Source organism: Accipiter gentilis, chromosome 23 (assembly GCF_929443795.1).
Source record: "Accipiter gentilis chromosome 23, bAccGen1.1, whole genome shotgun sequence".
Classification (NCBI taxonomy): domain Eukaryota; kingdom Metazoa; phylum Chordata; class Aves; order Accipitriformes; family Accipitridae; genus Astur; species Astur gentilis.
The window spans coordinates 2,983,997-3,006,256 of record NC_064902.1 but is presented as its reverse complement, the minus strand read 5'-3'; the positions used below and the strand labels follow the sequence as shown (position 1 = coordinate 3,006,256).

The following is a 22,260-nucleotide window of genomic DNA, read 5'->3' as shown; positions in this document are numbered from 1 at the left end:
GAAAAGACCCAAACACTGTACTTTAGTGGTGACATGAATACCCACGTAAAAAGGATAACAGGAGCTATAACAGGAAGGACATTATTTCTAATTTTAACCTCTATATTTTCCTTTCAAAACCTGAGAGATAAGGACCATGTTTCCCATGGCAAACCCAGCATTTGTGTGGTCATTTTAAGTCACCACAGCCTTGGAGGTAGGGCATTTTTTGCAAAGCACTCTCTTTTTTATGATCAATTACAATTGTCAAAGTACTGCTGACCAATATGGAAAAATCCTGTCATGGTGTTCAATTTCATGCATAATCCCTGATTTTTATTTTTCTCCAAATATTTTAGATACAGTGGAGTAGAAGCATCTGTTACAACAAGGGAATTGTGAGGAAGTTTAATAAATTGTGGGTATGAAAGGCAAGAAAGCAGTCAAACGCTGGTAACCTATACATATAGGGAAACAAGTTGTTGTTCTGTGCAGCAGATACCTCCAGCAGCTGTAAAGCAGGACTGTGTGTTCTGGTCAATAAAAAAACCTCCTCTTCACTGAGTGTAGTGGTTATGCACAATCACAACTACAGCATCTAACCATTTTTAATTTCAAATGAATATTTCTTTTTTTTTTTAACTAAAAGACAGATTTGAATCAAGAGCCTCTAAATTAGCAGTCCCTGATGGATTTGCCAGATATAGGCAGCAGAAACTTTGTTTTTAAATAGGAGGCATTTGTAATACATAATCTCTGCAACTGACAGATTCTAAATATTGTTTTTACTAGGCTTTGTTATTACAAATCCACTGTCTCTTCAAGTGGCATGCAGTGGGGGAAGGAAGCTAGCAATGCAATGTGAATCAATGTGACTGATGGCAAAGTATTGCAAAAACCATTGTGTCACTAGAGCCCTATCGATTGACAATTTCTTCTGTGTAGTTTCTTAGCATTTTCAGTAGAGCCATGCTCTAGTCTTTAAGGTATTACGAAAAAAGGTCTAGTACTCATATCTATAAAGAGAAGCTTACAGCTGAAAACACTATTAACTAAGGTTGTCTTCATGGCAACAGGATACCTTTTGAAAAATAGGCAGGAAGTATAAAGTAATGAGTTGGTGCATTATATTGGAATATGGAGAGCTTTTAATTAAAAGATGCACCAAAACCTCTAGCTAACCTGCTATTCCCACAGGTTCAAGTAAGCATCCCTTTGGTCCTACCTGCCCATCCTGCCCCAGAAGATTTATGCCTTAGCTGTTTAGGTGACCCTGATTCTCTACATTGCTACCATTTTAGTCATTCATCTTTTAATTGTTTTAAAATTCAGGTTCTGTTCCTTTCTTTGAATACCAGCAGTCTCACAGAGTTTGATTCCAGCTTACTGTCCCATGAAGACATGGGACTTGCTCATATTTTATTAGAGGTTAAAACAGATGGTCTAATCTCACAGTTTAACTACCTACCATCTTGACTCTCTCCCATTAATAGCTATGCATTACTGTTACATAGGTGCAGTCCGTTCTTTTCAACAGATAACTTGAATAAGAAGACTCTATTGGTGACTACTTCGAGAGAAAACAGCAGCATGAAATAAAAAATTGGGGTCTGTTTTTGTCACATAGTTTCTGCTACCTTCCATATATGGTAATTGCTTTAAAAAAAAACAACCCCAAACTTAAAAAAAAGTCTAAAGTGACTGTAGAGCTGACTTATAGAGAACACTTCTGTTAAGCTGAAATATATGCATTTTCTTCATCCAGGAGAAAAGAGAGCATGGGATAGGTGAATAGAAAGAAGCAACCCTAAGTTGGGAGCAGTGTGTCCTGCCTCCAGTGACACTTTTCACACAGCTTCATGCATCTTATTGACAAGCATCTACTGCTTCCATCTCATTGAGAACAGCGTGCTCTTAGATTGCAGAGTTAGCTTGCCCTAGCAATTTTCTATTATTTCGTTTGTTGCAACAGGCTTTATAACAGGGTATGTGTAACTGGAAGATAAGATTTGGGTTTGGCTGTTTCTAAGGCTTTGGTTTGGGGGTTTTTGGGGGGTGGGGGATTCTTCGGCTTTTTAGTGTAAAACAGAATCAGCAGTTTCTATGTTTTGCTTGTATTGCTTTATTATTTTTTTTTTACACATAAGTGGTGGTTGTGTTGAATCTCTTCCACTGAAAAAGGTAAATAGAATTGATTTTTCTCTAGTGCATATTTATCTTCAATAAAACATTTATACATTCTTTAATTTGTGTTAATAAGAAAAGTCTTCAGATGTATTCTATAAATCTGTTTGAAGGCTGGTATATAATTTTCATTCCGAAAGTCTAGGAGGAATTTAAGGTTGACTTTGATTTTTTAAAAATTTTTTTAAACTAAATGAGACATAGATATAGATGCAACTATGTAAGATTCAGAACTTGTCACTGAAAAGAACCAAAACTAATACAAACATGTATTGATTTGGGTTGAATGCTGACTTTTCTCAAACCAAAACCCCTGTTCTTTAAAGACTGAGCTGTTTCTCTGAAATGTGAGGAACAAAAATGTAAGTCTCTTTTTTATCTGTCTCTCTGTCCATCCTCACCCTATGCACGCTCCTCTCCTGTGGTTCCTCTCTGCTGATTTCTCCTCCTGTGGAGGCACTGTAACTGTGCCCACCTAAACGCTGACTTTCCAGGGCAAATCCTTTTACAGGCAAACATGTTATGCAGGTGACTGCATTTTCCTGCAGTATTGGAGACCTGGCTATGTAAACAGCACTGTTAAATAGCTTATGGGTTATTAGATGGTGGCAATCCTTCCCACAGATGGACAGAACAGGGTGAACACAATCACCTCAACATATCCAGAAAAAAACACTGGCTTTGGCTTTGGTCTATGTACAGTGCATCTTGTCACATGTGCTGCGTTGGTTTTTTTTTTCTTCTTTGACTTACCAGGTTTATTGTTGATGTAATGTATTGGGTCTGCATATACCTATCTGTATATTTCTCATCAGGAAGTCACAAAGAGGTGTGACAGCCCTTGCCGTGTGAATTGGCTCTCATTATGGATCTTTAATCTTATAAATATTATCTTTCTACTCTTGCTATGATTTCTTTTTTTTGTCTGAGGAATTGAATAATGAGAGTTTAAACAGAAGCACAGTTTTCTGCCTTCCCTTATCTAACCATCTATTCTGCAGGGCTCATCATTAGAACTGTGCTCAACCAGGACAGTTAAAAACTATTTCTGTTTTGTAATCAAAGATCCAGACCAAATTCCAAGATTGCACTTTCAGATTCCCATGTGAAACAGCTCAGATGTAAAATGAGTAGTGGTGGTTCCATGATGCTTTCTTTTGTAAGAACTGAATCTGAATTTTGTTGTATCTTACTATGTGCCAAACTTCTGTAAAATGACAGTCGTATCAGGAAATTGTCAAGAAGAAAGTATATTTCTCCTTTAAAAAAAAAAATCAACAACCTTCATTTTTAGTAAGATCCACCTGCTTTTTCCTGAAAAGTGGACTTAATTACTGTTCAAAACTGGTTTTGTTAAAAAATGCATTAGCTATTAAGATTTTTTCCTATATGTTTTTATTTACGTCATGGGATTTTGTAACCAGCTACATGTGGTTTTCTTTGGTAACTAAAAAAAAATTTCAGTGTCGTAGCTTGTCCTGATGGGATGACCTGTGTTATACAATTCAAATAATTATATTGAAAAGAAAACATGTACTTTCTCTCTCTAATAGGAAAATTTGGATAAGGAGAAGAAAGCTTGTGTAGGACTTGGATAGGGAGGAGAAAGCTTGTGTAGGATACTGATCTCATTAATATGAATGGAGTGAAACTGAAGAAATAAGAAGACTGAGAAACAGAATTGTACAATCTGATTTTTATCAAGAGATCATTGGATAATCCTGGTTTGATACGTCTAATGAATGCTAATTATTTAAGGCTTTTGGATACAAGTAGCCATAGGTAAGTCAATGGGTAGTATGTAAATACCTGAGAAGGAAAGATATTTGTTTTTCTCACTCATTCATGAAAGCTTGTTAAGGGCAGCAATGTTAATAAATACTTGTTAAGCAGCCTGACCTCACTTAAATTTTATGAGTTTTGAATCCTCAGGCAAACCAGAAAATGTGCTCTCTCTCCCCCTTTGGATATCTTTATTTTTCAATGTTTCTTATGCTGGCTTCTGAAGAAATTCAGTAGGGTAGGGAAATCAAATTTGCTTTCTCTTTCAAACTTCTTGACATCCATTAAGTCATCTTTTGACATGATGAAAGGAAATAAAAATACCTACTATTTTTGTAAATCCTTTTCTAGGCACTGTTGGTCTTCAGTGACATTGTCAGAGTAGGCGGAAAAGAGATCTATAGCTCTGCAAAGTGCAGAAGCATTTTCCAAAACAAACTACGTATTTCTGTTAGAATTTTGCTGGGGAAAGTGTTCTACACAAATTCCTTGCATCAACATCAGTTTACCAGATCTCATAGGTGCTGTGTTAATTTGGCTAGTATGTAGTTTGGCACCTTGATGACAGTCCTGCAACTATGGGATGGTTAAATAAACCAAGAAAATGTGCCATCTAGCTAATGATATGCCACCAGAGAACCGTGGAGATAATTAGAGGCATTGTTGGTACAGAGTCTCATTTGCTACCTGGTTTACGGGTTAAGTAACTAGATGTGCAAAGTCCTAGGGCATGTGGGGCATATGAGCAACTGACAGGGTTTCCCTGTCTTTATGTTTTTGGGTTTTTTTTAAGTCTGGTGTTCCACAGAAGTATAGAATTGCCTTTGGTTATCTTAAGGGAGGGGGTGGCTCTGGTTTGAAAACATTTGTGGTTGCAAGCCATGTCACCTGCACTGTAATATTCATACTGCAGCCTAGCCATGTATTGTCATGTCACTGTCAGGAGCTCTGTCAAGTTTGGTTGAAACTGGCCAACAGTCCCAAAAGCTGAGGGGAAAAAGAGGCATACCAATACATACACCATATGGTTGCACAAGCTTCAGTTCTAGGAAGCTGGATTGAAAATATTTGTGTTTAATATTGACTTGACAAAATTCTTGCATGCTTTTTAAATGCCTCCTTATTAATAACTTCTACTTCCTGGTATAATATGATATAGCATCCACAGGTTTTGTCACCATCTTAAAAGCCCATTAATTTCTAATTCGGGAGTGCATGTGTTCCAGGTACTTTCCCACAGGAAGAGGCTTTGGGGTCAGCAGAGGAAAAATTAATTATTCACCTCTATCCTATTGTTTCTTGGGTACAGAAGGCCAGTCTAAAACTATGATTGCTGCTGCAGTCATTTGGGCCAGTTGGATTTTTTTTTTTTTTTTTTGCCAAGTAGATAAGAGTTCCATAAACAGCCTGCAAGTTGGAGATATTTCAGTATTATTGGGTGTTAAAACAGGAAAACAAAAGAATACCTGAAAGAATTGTGTATGCATATGATCTGAAGAGTAGTGTGAGTAGCTTTAATTAAATCCATTTTAGGATTTAGATTCACACAGGCAACATGCAGTCTGCAAAGGGAAGAGATGTTTCTGAACATCTAATACCCATACCTCTGTACCATTGTAGCTAATAATAGTCCGCAATATATAGAAGGTGTATAAGTAACACTTCCAAAGCTTGTACAAAAGCAGCAGGTTTTTTTTGTTTGGTTGGTTTTGGGGTTTTTTTTTTTTGAGAATTTCAGTTGGATAATTCCTGAAAATTCCAAGAGAAGTCAGTGGTTCGTGGATGCTGTTTGGGATTCATATCAAGCCAGACCTCAGATGGATCTTTTCAGGTCATATTGAACAAAAATGGCAAGTGATCCTCACTTCAAGAAAAACAAAACCAAACCAAAAACCCAAATCAGTTTGCTTAGAAAACATCTAGCAATAAAATTATTAATAATGCCAATAGTAAAATTATCTTTTATGTGAGTAGGACCAGAAAGTTTTCTGTCACTTTTCTGATTTTTTTTTTAATATAAAAAGAGCTGAGAGTTATGCACAGAGGTGAAATTATTTATTACACCAGCTGATAAAGGTTGGGAGAGGTGCTCAAAAAATAAAGGCTTGTACACCTGTAAGCTAGCTTGCTTTTGCCCTACTTATCCCAACTATCTTCATCAGTTAAAATTTCTAGAAAAAATTGTAGATTAATCTCCCTTATTGCCTTCATGGACACATTTTTGCTGTTTTACACAGTCCTTCGCAAAGTATGTGATTTAGTTAATAATCAGTAATGGCAATAAAAGTAAAATTGTAAAATGGTTTCTGGTAAATAACAGATTATGTTCCACTTATTCAGCTATAAAATAAGAATAAAATCCTTCTAAAAGGTTCATTACTAAATGCATCATTCCAGTCATCTTTCCCCAGTTGTTACTGACAGCAAGAGCTACAAATCATGATCTAAGGACTTAACCTGTGGAATGTAATAAACTATCAGTCAATTCTCAATTTTAACAAATAATGCTTTTAAAAGGAAAAGTCAAAACATTTCCCTTAAAATTTTTAGAAAACATGCAAAATATTTTGCCAAATATATTTTTTGGTTTTTTTCTTTAGAGTTTTTTTATAATTGTATTATCTACTGTTTCAATATCTTCTTTCCTGTGGGATCTCTCTGGCCTCTGAATTTTTTGTTGTTTTTTTGGGGGGGTTGGTGGGTGTTTTCTTTTGATTGCATGTGACAGTTTGTGAAGTTTTAGTTGATGTTCTGCACTGTGTCGTAATTCCTTGTTTGTGCTGAGTGTTGCTTAGACAGAGACTATTAATTCCATGACCAGAATTCATGAACAGTTGCCTCAGGTCTTGATGGCAGCTCCCCAAAAGAGTGTGCTACAACTTAGCTTGGCTACCTGGGCTTACAAACCAGACTTCCTGGTTTTGTCACTTCTAAATTTCCACTACAAGAAGCTTTCTGTTTGTAAAGGGAAATACTGACTCCATTCTCTACCTCTTACTCATCTGATTGCAAGCCAGGACATAATTTTATGTTTTGGACCATGCCCAGTATAGAAGATTCAGTACCAGCTGAAGCCACTACATATAGTACAAGCAATCAATTTTAAAATACGTGTTTATTCAATTGGCAGTTTTTGAGACAGGAGTTGGTAGCCAGTCTTTTTGCAGTTATTAGGAACGGATAGATTGATATGGACCTGGAGACTCTTTTCTCTGCTGTATTTGAATACTGGATTAAAGCTGTAAAAGCTATGAAGCTTGCAGTGATAGGGAGAACAGACTGCATATTGCAATAATTTGGGCTTCATTATTGTTCAGCCACAAGTTACAGGTGTCCAGAAATATTCTGGAGGAGTTTTGTGGCTGTTTGTCTTGGAGACATCTGTTGATAGATAATTTAAATCTGCTCCTTTTGATGTATGTTTTATGTGGGTTCATTTTTAACAGATCCAATTAAAATAAACTAAAACCAAAAGTATTTCTGCAAGTAATACACCTCTTTCTTTTGCCTTGCTTTCAGGTTTTTCTATAAGTCTAGTTTAGGCCTATTCTCCACAATAAATGTCCTGAGATTACCCACATTATGCTGTTTTAAATCCTGCTATTACTGAGTCACTTACTTGTCTTTCAACAATTTTTATAATATGAATCATTCTTATGAACCTATGTATCTTTTGCTTATCAGGTCTTTGGGTTTTTTCCCTGAATTATGAGGAAACATTTAGGTTTTACAGAGATACTCTGAAATTACATGGGAGAATGAAAGGAACAGCTTTAACATAGTCAAATACATATTTTTCTCTGTAAGATTGCCAGAGGCATGTATGAGGAACTTCTAGAAACAGAAAAAGTGGAATACTTAGGCTAATCAGTCTGAAATGCTTAGACTGTGGTTTTCATAATGAATTCTATTTTATTTTTGGTGTTTGGATGATGAATAGGATCAATCTACAGCAAGTAAAACTTACCCATCATGATACATTTTTACAGGAAAATCTCCTTACACATCACTATCTTTTATTTCTTTACAATTATTTAAATCTCCCCTTTTGAGAGCAGAAAGAATTCCAGTGAAAGGATTATTAAAAAGCTTGTAACCTTCTACTCCAAATATGAGGTGCAATTCTTCCATGTTTTCTTGACTGGCATAAGCACATAACAGTGTTATCAGACACCAGTTTTAAGTATGCTATACTGTGTGTGACGTGATTGTAGACAGAGGATGAGAGGGGAAATAAACTGTGCATGACAGAGGTTAGTCATGCGTTTTAATAGACAGTGGAGGGTGTTTAAACACACTTTACTGCCTTCCTGACTGAACCATTGAAAGCAGAGCAGAGCAATGAGGGATATATTTGCTTTGATGACAGAAAGGTTTGGCTGAATAAATTTTGATTCCTGGTAATATATAAAATGGAATCCATCATCTAGTTTTGTAGCACTGACAGCAACGTTTAAAGATTATTCTGTATCTTACTCAAACTACTCCTATCGTTGTTTAGAGTTTCCTACAGTGATACAGTGCTTTTCCTCTCCCAGTGCTGATATGCTAGCATAACCTTCATCTTTTTAGACTTATTGTTGCAATATAGTCTGACTCAGGTAAGAACCCCAGGATGATGGGGTGATAAGCACTGTGAAAAAATGAGTGTAGTAGCAATCGACAGAAGTAGTTTCATGCATGACTATTGCAATCAAATGTGTTAATAACTTTTGGAAATAACTCATTTTGTTGTTTCACCTTCAGAGTAAAAAGTGCCAGCTACCAAGGTAGCAATGCTATTAATAGTTATTCTTTATTTCACTGGCTGAACTCCAAATACTTTAGTGCTTTTCCCTGTTGTGAGCAAAAGTGCACCTGTACAACATACTTCATACTACTGTGAAATGACTGTTATCCATCAGGGCCATCTCTTCTTTATAAAACCTGTCATGACTCAGTCTTTCTAATTCCATACAAAACAATACTCTGCTAGATCATCTTTTATTAATGAATGTGAGAAATGTTCAAAATAATAAATGGAAGCTGTGATTCTTTAAGTGCAACGCTAAACTGATGGAGACATATACTGAAGAGTGATAAGCAGTGGTCACAGAACATGCCTGCAACGAAAAACAGAATAGCAATAGTGAGCTTTTTGCTTAGTGCAACATTTACTAAAGTCATGTTGCCTCTGGCTTAGACAAAATTAAAGTACCATTATTAGCCTTCAAGAGAATGCTCAGACATTATGTGTGCTGTTCCTTTTGAGAATACTTGTTTTCTGTCTGACACACATATTAAGAACTGTGAGTAAATATTCAGATATCTCAACTACCTTGCCGCCTTTACTATGGTATCCTCAGTTTTCATCCTGGGAAGCCATACAGTAAAGGCTTGCAGAATCAGCCAAACATAATATCTGTTTTTTCTTCCTAGAAACTAAATAATAATCACTTAAAATATAGATTGACTAGAAGTGTGATTCTTGTGTGGTTAGCCTTTGATAATACTGATATTGTGCAGCATTAATTTGTAGTACTTACAGCTTTTATTTATAGTTAGGTAAATATGTGTGTCTTTGAGGTTCACCTAACCTTTTAAGAATAGGTTAAAAATAGAAGTCACTGGTAGAGAGCTCGTCTGTTAAAAACAAAAAACTAAACTGCTTTTGGATTTGCTATCATTTCACTGTTAGCACTAAGATGCCAGTTTCTTACTTTGTTTTTCTACCAACACAAATCCCATTTGGGTTAATAATGCCATATTCAATGTAGTGAAGTAAAATATGCAATTAAAGTTCCCTCAATAAATACAGAACAGTTTGTAAAACGGTAAAAAGGAAATGTGACAAATAATGTGCACAGATTAGCAAACTGAAAGCCTAAGTAGAGAGGTGATTCCTAGCAAAATCAAGTTGCACTTATGATAATTCAACATCTTCTGAGTTAGAAGACCTTCTCTGTAGAATAGTTGACAAAACTATTTCATCTCGTATTTCATCATATCTGACGTGTTGTTTTAGAAGTGTCCTATATAGGTAATAAAAAAGACAATATCTTAATAAAGATTAACTATTAGTTTTTCCCTTAGGAATTCTTGAATGATTTCTGCTGCTCTGAGTCTTCCTTACCCCACTGTATCTGGACTTCCACTTTATCTGCTGTCACAATCTTTCAAGACCAAAAAACCCCACTCTAGTTTAGAAAATCAGCATGTTTAAAAAGTTGTAACAACTTTAATGTAAGTTAGCTAGTCTACTAGATATGCTAGTCTTTGACTCTTAATATTAAGACTGCTATGGCATTTCCTTGATAAGATGCTAATTTTTGAAGACTTCATTAATGATCTGAAGAAGTCATAAAGTCAATTTTAGAGAAGAATATAATAGTGTTTGTGTTTTGCAGGTTTCACTTGTCACTTCTAAAATTAGTCAGGATTTTACTTAATTTTGATGTTACTTTACTTGTAGTTAAGTAAAATGCGTCTTATACAGGAAACTAATTTCTTGGACTTGGGAAGAAAACTCTATATATTGAAATCTGATACCCCCCTGTAATTTTACGCCACTATTCAGGCTGGTTGTAGACTCAACTTTGAATATGCAGTATGTCCAAAGTTAGTTCTGTAATGGATCTCTAGTGGTCACATGGTAAAGCGGAATTCCCTTCCCTTCACATTATTAAAATCCAAAGATTCTACTTGAATGAAAATAGTTTCCTTTACTTATTTCTGGTATTTCTTCCTGATCATGTTGGATATACCAGAACAACCTTTCTTGGTATTGTTTAACTCTGTTTCTCCTTCAAAGTCAGGAAGTTTACAGAGATGATGCTGAAGGTAAAGTAAGCTAAGTAGTGAATGGGATTATACTACAATAGCATTGCATAACGGGCTTTATGTTGATCTAGCACTATACTGATACCTGGCAGGAAGAATACCAAGCTACCAGATGTGTTCATTGGTCCTTGCTCTTCTCTTCCCACAAAGCTCCTGTGCATTTAATTCCCTGCATTTAATTATAAAGATAAAAAACTTTTATATGTTGTTTTGTGTACAGAACTTCTAAACTGACAATTAAGCAGCCGTTTAATCTTCAATGTGTGGTTTATTTTACCGGAAAAGACAAAGTGAGAAAGACTTGTTTTGTTAATGACATTGACTCACTGTTGGGGTTTTTTTGTTCTTGTTTTGTTCTACTATTTTTATTAACAGGCAACAGTGGGACTGAAAGAAAGTTGCTGCTGATGAGCAGGGAGCATTTGGGGTAGGATACACCTAACTCTTTGCATTTTAATCTATCTTATGCTTGCAGAACAGACCAAAGAATTTTCTGAGGTTCCATCGTCTTTTCTACTGCTAGCATATTTTGCTGTAGCATTTACATCTAGAGCATTTTCCGACCATCTGGAGCAAAGCTGTGTGCAAAAGAAAAAAATCTGAACAAACTCAATGCTTTTTATGTAAATCTATTCAGTGAGCTCCTCCTATCAGTAAGGCAGGTTTTTAAACTGTTTTTCTCAGAATGGATGTAACACTGCTGCTTATGTAACAATGCAATGAGTTTTCTCTTTTAGAATAAAAAGTAGGGTAACTAAGCAACAAAAAACATTCTTGCCCTGAGTGAAATTGCTTTTCCATAGTTTGGATACTAACACCAATACTTTTAAGAATTAAACAGCGAAGGTTTCAGTGGGAATAAGTACCTTTCAGCCTCCTCATTCTCATTATGTTATTTTAGTAATGCTCAAAATGTTTTTGAAAGTCTGTTTTTGTAGAGAGAAGCTATGGGTCCAGCTCTGTACTCTTACCCACATGACTTCCAACAAAATGCTGTTGTCTTCACCAGGATCCTGTTTTGGTATGTTTATCTGGAGCACAAGTCTTATGAGGAGCAGTTGAGAGAGCTGGGCTTCTTCTGGAGAAGAGGAGGCTGAGGGGAGATGTTATAGCTCTCTACAACTACCTGAAGGGGGGTTGTAGTGAGGTGGGTGCTGGTCTCTTCTGTCAGGTGGCTGGAGTTAGGACAAGAGGCAATGGCCTCAAGTTGTGGCAAGGGAGATTTAGGTTAGATATTAGGAAAAATTTCTTTACTGAGAGGGTTGTCAGACAGTGGAATAGACTGCCCAGGGAAGTGGTTGAGTCACCATCCCTGGAGGTATTCAAAAAGCACGTAGACGGGGTACTTCAGGACCTGGTTTGGTGGGCATGGTTGATGGTTGGACTCGATGTTCTTGAAGGTCTTTTCCAACCTAAATGATTCTATGATTCTATCTGCATGTGTAAATCAGAATACAGGATCAAGGCACTTTCTGTTTAAGTAGAATTTTTGCCATTAATTCAGACTTGCCTATAACATACAAGTGCTAGCATTTAAAAACTTAATGTGAAGTTTTAAAAGGGTGTGACGCTGATGCCTTAACTAAACTGTAAGCTGCTTAAGCTAGTGATGATCTCTTATCTCCTCATCTATGTACACAGCGTTGTACACTGGGACTGGGGGGCTGTGCTGCTGACCTTCCCGCATGGTGCGTTCATTCACTGCTGAGGTAAATCCAGCTCCTGGTAACCCAGAGCCTTTATACATCCCACTTCAGTCCCTCGATGTGAATGTGAAGAGGGTTTGAATGGTTGCTTTACCTGGCATTTACTGAGGTATCTCTGGGTGACCATGCAGGCTTTGTGCCTGCCTGCCAAGCCTGCAGAAAGGTGACAGCAGTGCTTTGCTGGTTGGGACATTGTTTTCAGGCTTTAGGAACTACCTGGAAAACCCATTCTTCAGGGCATTAATAATGGCATGGCTCATGTAAGGAACATAGATGAGGGAAATGATCCCATTCCCATCCTAGGCTACTGCAGAGCCTCCCATAGCCCCAGGCATTGCATGGCACAACTATAGTTCAGTGGTGTCTCATTCCTCCCTTCCCACTCTGCAGCGATGAGGGTCTGAGCCTGCTTTCAGGAGCTAAGTGTGGGCCTACCACCAACCTCCCCTCCAGATTGGTGCTGGGATCATCTCCAGGCAGGTGCTTTTAATAAGCCAAGAGCTCTGGTGAATCTTAATATGATTATCCACACACAGAACACAGTTATGACATAACAAGTCTTAGTTGGAAATAGCATATTGAGAGACACAAACATAATTATACTTTCTTACATAGCAAAGTATAGTGTATATGATAAAGGAATGCAGTTTAAAGATACCACTGAAAAAAAACCGAAAAGGAGTTTTGCAGTCAGATTTTGAACCACAGGTCCCTAAAGGATCATGAATGATGAAAAGGACTCTATCTGTGGGGGATGAAAGTTTCTCAGACTTATTCCAATGCAGACTTTTTGAGGTAATTTTTAAGTCCTTTAAATTTCTGTTCGTGTACTTCATGTGAAAAACAGTTACAAAATTGTTTTACAGGTGTTGTGGGAATAAGCTTAAGGGAATGTTTGAAAATGGAAAGAAAATGAAGGAAGTGCTAGTGTTCAGGTTTGGACCTATTTACTTTGACTGCAAGATAGATTTAGGGTCAAAAGCCCTAAACCCCGCTGTTTATAACCCCACTTGCTTGTAGCATTGTTAGTGAAAGTGGGAGACAGAAAACAGTTTACTAGCACAAAAGCCGTTTATGTAGTAAAGCCTAGTAATATTTAGAAAATTTCCTAAAACATATGTTGTGTAACACGGTGAAGATTAGGCTTAACAGCATAGAGGTGGAAGGACACTTTGTCAACTGCTGTCTCCTTAAAGAAGCTATATGAGAGGAGTCCTTTATGAGACAACATGTGGTGGGGGATATTGATGCCAGGTTTAAATAGGAAATAGGACAAGTATGGTCACAGAAGGCAATGGCAGGCTGAATGGAAAGTCAACAAGCTCATGATGAATTTTGACGTGGCCTTTGTTTTCTATGGGGATTAGGAGCATGGATGCGAAGTTTGGTAACGTGTTGGTTCCTTTGCTTCAGAATGCACACTCTCAGGTGTGGGCTGTTTACTAGTATCATAGACTGAGAAATTTCATGTTGTGAATACAGTTGAACACTAATATTGAAAGGATAGGGTGAAGAAGCTGTGTGTTTTGACACAGAGAAGGCTGTCAGATAAGTAGACACTAATTGTTCTGGAAATTATCGCTGAGGAAGCTAAATATTAAGAATGGGAGAGAGGATGACAAACCTAAACAAAATGAGAGGATATGCTTAACAGCCTAGTCTTGCAAATAGTCAAAGAAAGAGAAAGGATCTGAAAGAAGAAACTGCATAGAGCAACTGGAGGGAGAGTTAACTATCAGTATGGAATGAAAGTTGTTCACATTTCACAGTATCTGGTGGATTGGGACAGAGAAGTTGAAATATAAATGACAAATGAGGAAGATCCTAAATACACGGAACAGGAGAAGGTCTGTTGCAGTAACACAGCTGAGTGGTGAGCTGTGTATGCAGACTCGGGGGAGAGCGGTTTGTGTTTAATATGCATGCTTGGACAGGATTAAAATAACATCAAAGTTGGAGTAAAGAAATAGGATTTGCAGGAAAAGCTGTACAGAGGATGAGATCCTAACCAAAATAGCCATGACTCTCCCAATTACTGTGTCATGCTGTCCTGCACTGCGCTGACTAATGTTAATGGGAGGAGGGAATCGGGGTGAAGTGCTTAGCCCAGCGAAGAAACCAATGTCTGGGATGCTATTAGCAGGGTCTGAGAGCAGAGGATGGGAGTAGGGTGATGGATGATGGAAGGTGAGCTGAATACAGAACAGAGAGAGGTTAACTCTCTCAGCCTGCTGTCTCTCGTTGAATCTAATAGTTTTGTGATTCATAACTTCCTTCTACAGATGTTTTGTTTCAGTTGGTGCTTTTTATGTCATGTGATGCACACGTGGATTTCTTCCTACCGAAGTACTTTGACTGTATCCTTTTATTTGATAAGAAATGCAAAATCTTGCTCATTACGACAATTCAAAATCTTGGAAAAAATAAGAAGAAACTGAATTTGACTCATGATGGAAGCAAACAGTTAAATTCAGCTGCATTACTACATCAATAATCCACTGAATCTGTAGTAAGTACACTGTGTTTTAAAATTAGTGTGTCTATCAATTTTGAACGAGGCCACGCAAAGCCATTAGAGGTTATTAAAGTATAATTTCCCAGACTACCAGGAAGACAGCAAAATGAAAATCCAGAGCATAATCATGCTTTAACCTCTTGGTGCCTCAGTGAAATGGGTATCAGTTTCTCCTCCCAGGGATACTGTATTGCTTAATTAATACTTGAAGCACTGAGTGATTTGGGTAGGCTTGTTATGCAATTACAAAAGTATGAATTTATTATTAATGTTGCCTTTAGAACTTTACTGTTTTTTTCTAAATTTTTCTTTTACCATCCTTTTACTATACTCTGACTGCACTGATTTCCCTAGTTAAGCTCTGTTTTTCTGTGTTGTGCAACTGAAGAACTACTCAAGACCTTTCTTTGCTTTTCACTAAGAAATTGATTGCTTTACTGAGACTAACTGGGAAACATTCTTTCTAGTAGCTTGACATCAATTCATATTTGTCAAGTTTAAGAGAATTTTAGAAAGGAAAGGCACTGGTAGTTGTTGTTTCCCTATGGCAAACCCTCCATATTTCTTTTCCATTTCATAAATTCATTGTGTGGAGGTGTGGGGGAAGGACAGATGAGCACCTTCATCACAGTTCTCAAGTATTTTCCCATTCCCCCTCAGAAATAAAGTATTTTTGAGGGCTTTCACTCGTAGAGAGGTCATTCATACAGTTTGTGTTTTCTGAGAGTAAACCGCATTATTTTCAAATACAGCTTGTGGTGTAAGTATCCTGAAGCTTTTGCGTTTGGATGTTTTACAAGCTCAACAGAGACCTCGGTTTCTTCATGTCCTGTATTGACTTCTAACTTGTCATCTTTGAAGGATCCCAAATACTTTGTAACTTCACTCAAAATCATCCCAGCCAACTGCTAAAACGTCTTGAGGGATGTATTAGCCTGCCCTTGCCATTTACCCTCATGCGAACAGCCATCCTTGTTACAGGCTAATGTTGGGCTCCCCTGGGATTACTCCAGAAAGGCATCAGAAGCGAGACCTAAACGTTGTTTTCCATGCTTCTCTCATGCCAGGGCATCCACCCCCCTCACGTTTTTAAGGTAGCCATCTGGCCCGCAGAGGCCCCTCGCTGACAGGACGGCACGCGCCGCTGCCGGCTCCTTCGCCGCCTGCCTCGGGCAGAGCCGCCCTGCGCCGGTTGTAGCCGGTTCCGAGGGGTGCGGGAAGCGCGGGGGTGGCCGCAGCCAGTCGGAGGCGCCGGGCGCAGCGGCGTGGGCTGCCCCTCAGGCGGCGGGCTGGGCGAGGCGCGGCTGTGAGGGTGGCCCCCCCAGCCGATGGCGGCTTCGGCGGGCGGGCAGGCCGGCTGGCTTCGGAGAACGCGGAGGTGTTTCCTGGCTTTTCTGCTACGTGTCGAAGCTACGTATTGCATCATCAGATCTCGGTGTCTGTCCGTCTCTCTCCGGTTTGCTGTTTCACCCATCTCACCCGCAGCTGTTAATGGCTTCTCCACAAAGTGCTCTGAGCTGCACGTGGCCCAGCCGTCTGTGGTGAGAGAGAGTATTTACTGCCTTCGTAGATAAAGGAGAAACAGATGTTATTTCTAATTCTTCCGAAGTCATGCTTTCCTTCTCTCACGGTCTCTAGAGAAATGAAGGCTGGGGCCGTGCCGGTTTGTCGATGCGTTCACATTCTAAGTTCTCCCAGTCTTCCCCAGGCCATCTCTTGATAATGCAACTTCCCTGTGTGCGGCTTCGTCCTTTGGCTCTCAGTCAGTCGCTGCTCTCGCAGCTGTCGGGGACAGAGGCTGACTCACGGCTCCGTGCACCTTTGAGTTACACCAGCTGACTGTGTATTTTGTTTGGCCTTATTTATAAATAAACTTTACATGTTAAACACTTCTTGAGAGGAAAACTGTTACAAAATAGATCGGGAGTGAAACTGGTAGATATACATAGGATTTAATAGAAATTAAATATTTACAGAGCAGAGACTCGAGAGCTATACAGACTTTTCTGAACACTCCTAGGGGCAGAAATCATCTTCTAGATGGCCTTGATCCAGCAAAGTGCTTAAGGCACAGGGGTAGTTTCATTGAGTTAATTGAGAATGTGTATGTGGGTTTAAGTGCTTTGCTGGACTTCAGCCTTGAAAACACTATGCTTTCATTTAAATTCCATTTTTTGTTTTTATTTTTATGTAAGGATATGAATCTTAACTCGTTCATTGCCTTATATCATGACACCAGGAAGAGACAATATCAATTTGTAAGTATTAGTCAATACCTGCAAATTGAAATGAAGGCTGATTTTAAAAAAAAAAAAAAAAAGTATTTATACTTAAGAGCCACTAAATCTGTTCCATTTGTAATAAATGACTTACAGAAGCTAATATATGTTTGGGCTGATGTGAACTGGTATGTTTTGTTCTCTGATGATCACCTTTATGAAAAAAAAGAACCCCAACCAAAAAACAACCACCACCCAAGCTCAAAATTTAAAAGCTTATCTGAGTCCCTTTCAGGCATTTCAGTTCATAGATCTTCTTCAAGCGGGAAATTATTTGAGATGTGCTATTTTATTTAAATGACCTCTTGCAAGCCAAAAGGTGTGGGATGTGAATAAAGTATGTTTGTATCACTCACTCCTCCTCTGTCTGTGCTTGGATGTGACTTTAAAATAGAGTTTATTTGTTAGCCATTTTGGTGAAGACAGTAATTCAGTATTTCAAAATACTGATTAATACTAAGTCATTCCCTATTAAAGCCTAATTGGATGAAAAACATTACCCATAGTAAAACTATCATTAAATTAATCTTTTATTTCAACCAAAAAATGAATGATTAATTTAAGCAATTAATTGAAATGCTTAAAATGTTAATTTTGAAATTTTAAAAACAAAACCAACAAAAAACCTCCACCCAGGACTATGAAAATCAGTGTGTTACAAAAGATTCAGCATAAGGTCATGAGACAGTTCACAGAAGGATAACATTTACAGTCATGAAACCTTAATGATAAAGATAAATAACAAATGAGTATAAAATCCATTTAGTGAGATTAAACACATGCATAGCAATAAGTGCCTGTTTCTCATTTCCTGAGATAAACTTACATAGTTTTCCTTCACTTAAAATAGGGGAAAAACCCCAACGGAATGAATCCAGGATGTTCTTTGCCTTAAAGAAGGCAGTTGGTGGTTCATGTTTGGTACTCTGTCAAGAATAAGCTGTCTAGGTTTCAATTGTTCAAACCTATCTTAAGTATTTATTTTTACAACTTGATTATGAGGAATAGTGTATGACATTCCAGTGATAGTGCACCTGCTGACATTATATTTGCGTCACCGTCTTCTGGGCTGAATATAGAATGCATTTCAGACAATTCTTTTAGCGAAATACAGTCTGCCTATCGCTATAGATTTCCTCGGCAGTACTTCTGGCATATTATATGTATTATTTGCAGAATATGGTAAGGGAGAAAATGTGCAGGTTTTTGGGTTGGGTGGTTTGGGTTTTGGTTTGGTTTTGGGTTTTTTTTGGTTTTTTTTTTTAAACTTAAATGTGTTCAAATGTATTGTGTGTCGTCTCCCCCCCCCCCCCCCCCCCCCCCTTACATACATCTATGTTACTAGGTCCTATTTTTGTATATTCATAGTATTGAACAATCTGAGTGTCAATAACTCCCCTGGGTTTTTCTCCCCTAGCACTAATGTTCAATGATGGAATAAGGAAATGTCTACCTGACAAAACTTTCCAAACTGTTTTTTAAGTACAGCTTTATTTCTACAAATCTTCAATGGAGCAAAGCCTTCCTTCTTTGCTTAAGTCCTGGATAAATATTTTATACCTGCTTTAGAACACCTATTTTAAAATCAGTTTGTTTAATGAAGCACTCACATTGGAGTTCTAACAGCAGAGCCATAAAAAGAAAGGGAAATAATAATGCAATTAGACTAGAATTTCTCTAAGGGGAGTTCTAAGAAGTTGTGAAAAGATAGAATTAATCCCTTTTGGGGGTAAGTTGATGGGGGGGGGTGCAAAGACTGACTACTGAGGTCACAAATGTTTTATGCTTTCATGGGCAGCATGATGATGGATATCCCAGGTTTATTAAAAAGGGGGCAGGTTCTATAAGAAGTTAATGTTTTATGTTAGGGACTGGAGATCTGTTGTGGGTGGTGATTTCTTTTTTTGGTTTTTGGGGTTTTGTTTGTTTGTTTGTTGTTTTGGTTTGGTTTTTTTTTGTTTTTTAACACTCCTTTCTGGCTATCCTGAATTGAAGGATGCTCTTAGATAAGTGTCAGTACTGAAGCTCATTTTGAATCGAAGCTCAAATATATTAAAAAAAAAAAAATAAATCTGACTGTAAGAACATAAGAATTCAATATCAGCCTTAATGGTTTATTGCATCTAAAATGAAGTTGTTGCCTGATTTGCTCAATTCAGTTCTGCGTTCTCTACAGTTTCCTCTTACACTAGCAGAGTTGAAAAAAATTATGAAATTTTTAGAGATAAGTCATTTCATCTCACTTGTCTTGATGGCAGGGAAAGAAGGACATGACTGTAGAGAGTGTGCAGGTTTACTTGGTTGTGATTACAGAACTTTTATATTACTAAAGCTTAAAATAAATTGATTTAAACCATCCTCAGCGAAGTCACTCAAGCAAAATACCTGTAGGCTATAGCTGCCTTTAGGCCTTGAGCGTAGATTGCTTTCATTATACTTGCAAGTAAAATTGTCAGTGCTTTTCTTTTTTAATTGAGGAGTATCATTTCTACAGCCATAAAATATTGAAAATATAGATGGGATACAAATAAACAGGATAGATATTACAAAGGTAGTTGTTAATGTTTCAAAACTTTACTTATTTTCACTGGAACAAAAATATGAAAAGAGAAATCAGAATAAAAAGCTCTGAAAGGCTAGAATTAAGCTGACATGGAAGAATACAGGAAATTAAAATAATTAAAACAATGCTTTCTGAAAGATGAAATGAAAATATGAAAATGAACTGTGAAGTATTTAATGATATTAAAAACCTCCATTTGTTCGAAAACTATTTCCATGAACTTTTTTCACAAAGATTACATACCAAAAGTGAATGCTAATTTACAAGATCTATCTTTAATTGAGGTCTTAATGCCTCATTTATTTCAGTGACTTTTCTTTTAGCATATAATACATCCAACAGAAATAAGGCCACTTAGTTATTTTGGACCTATTGTGGAAGACAGTGAGAGGAATGACTGATTGAGCAAAGTTTTTAAAGCAGTTTTTACTTTAAGGATGCAGTTATGAGTCTTACTGACTCATGTACCTACATCTTGAAAAATCTTTAGGTATTTGGAACAACCGTGACTTGGTGTGCAATCTCATAACTGTCTGTCATAAATCTGATGAACAAACATTATCATGCCTTCAAATACAGTTACTGAAAAAATATTCTGTACATGGGCCATTTGGCATTATGGGGCTGTCTTTGCTGTCTCTAGTTCACTGAGGGCATTTGTTTATTCTCTACTCTGTTGCAGCTTTTCTTAGCCCTCCCTGACTGTATGTACAAGGTGTGGGGAAACCATGAACAATTTTTGGTGCTGCACAGCAGTTAGAAGTATAAACCCCATCTATATGAAACCTTGGGTTATACACATACCCTCACACAGGACCTGAAGTGATGGGGCACTGAAAGGTCCTGTCATCTTTTGACCTGCTATGAGGATTAGCGGGGAGCTGGTTTCCCCTTCTCATCCATCTTGAGATTGTGTTTGCCTGAGATGTATGCAATATCCATAGCTTATAATTAAATGGATGAGGTGTTAAAACAGTCCAACAGTCATATCTTCAATGGGACTTCTTCCCGTAGTGTGCACTTTTACATGCTGTGCAATGCAATTTAAGCCTGTCGCCTATCTCATTGTTTTATAATTATGCCTATGCATTATTTACATATATCTCTGCAAACCCACTGTCTTCTAAAGGTTTTCCTATATAAGAGCTGATGTGAAATTCTATAAACATGCCTGAAAATTATAGACAAAAAGGCATGGAATATAGATTTTACAGCCTTTTTACTGTGTAGCTCCTTCGGCTTTTCAGAGAGAACAGACTAGGCACTGACTACACAGTTGAAGATTTCAGTACACTGAAAATTCAGCCGCTGAGGAAAGTATCATTGTCACTGCATCACTGGAGTAGGCATACTTTAAGTATGTTACAGCTTTTAGCAGTATTGCTGGGGTTCTATTCTGTTCCTTTATCTCAGCTAGTGACTCATACTGCAGTGCAACTAGAGGCATCACATTCCCATCACCTATCAGCTTATTATTCAGGACAAAGTAATTGTTGTTGGCGTGTTAAAATACTCCACCAAGTACTTCATACTTCATTTATGAAATATTAGAATTTTCCTTTGAACCAAATCTCTTCAACCTAAATCAGCTTAGTATGTCCATGAAATCCCCCTGGCTCTCTTATTAATGTTATAGCAGAACAAAAAAATGTATTATTAGAAATTTTTGTAACAGCTGGCAGGATGTGTGTTTGCAATCCTGAATCTTATCTGAAGGTGCATTTCTACAACATCAGAAGATAAACAGCACTGGAACCTTGTAGAACTTTCCAGTCTGCCTTCAGACTGAGATTGGCTAATGGAATATGTTGCCAGAAGTAGAAAAAGGTTTTCAGCAGGACTGGTAGGTTAAGAACAGAAGCTGGGAGATTTGAACCAAGTAATAGTGAGTTTCCTAGGGAAACTAGAAAGTGCCTTACCCCCCCCCCCCCCCCCCCCCCCGCCTTTTGATTAGATTTTCTATGTAAAATTAATTCTTTATATTTAAGTTGAACTTCTTTTGTTTCTATTTTTGCTTGAAATAAGCTTCTGGAATCTTCTGGTCACTGGAAGTATGAAAACTAATTTTCTTATAGAATATATATTTTTTAAAGTGGCTTATCCTTGTTTGTGACAAGGTTAATTTAACTGGTTATACCAATAATCTATTTGATGACTTTTATTATGCTAGTATCTGCAGGCTATAATTAAAGGGATTTCAGAACTAATAATTTTGCCAGATATTTTGCTTTCTTAATGATAATATATAACAGGAGAGCAAGACCAGCAAATGGCAGCAAGTAAGATGCAAAGCAGACACAGTAGCAAATCTCATTATGTGTTCACACAAATAGTAATGTCCAACATGTTTCTACAACATTTCAGAAATGTTCTGCTTTCAAATACATTCATTCATCAATATCTAGTTAAGTTAAATCCATCTCTCAAGACATG

At 37.5% G+C, this 22,260-nt stretch overlaps 1 long non-coding RNA gene across 3 annotated transcripts in view; it reads left to right on the top strand.

The window, feature by feature from the left end:
- LOC126049799 (uncharacterized) overlaps positions 1–22,260 on the top strand; it is a 60,925-nt gene that overhangs the window by 22,047 nt on the left and 16,618 nt on the right. For all 3 annotated transcript variants that reach the window (XR_007509309.1, XR_007509308.1, XR_007509307.1), the window contains one exon: positions 21,503–21,670. This is a non-coding gene — a long non-coding RNA (uncharacterized LOC126049799). The remainder of the gene's footprint in view (positions 1–21,502; positions 21,671–22,260) is intronic.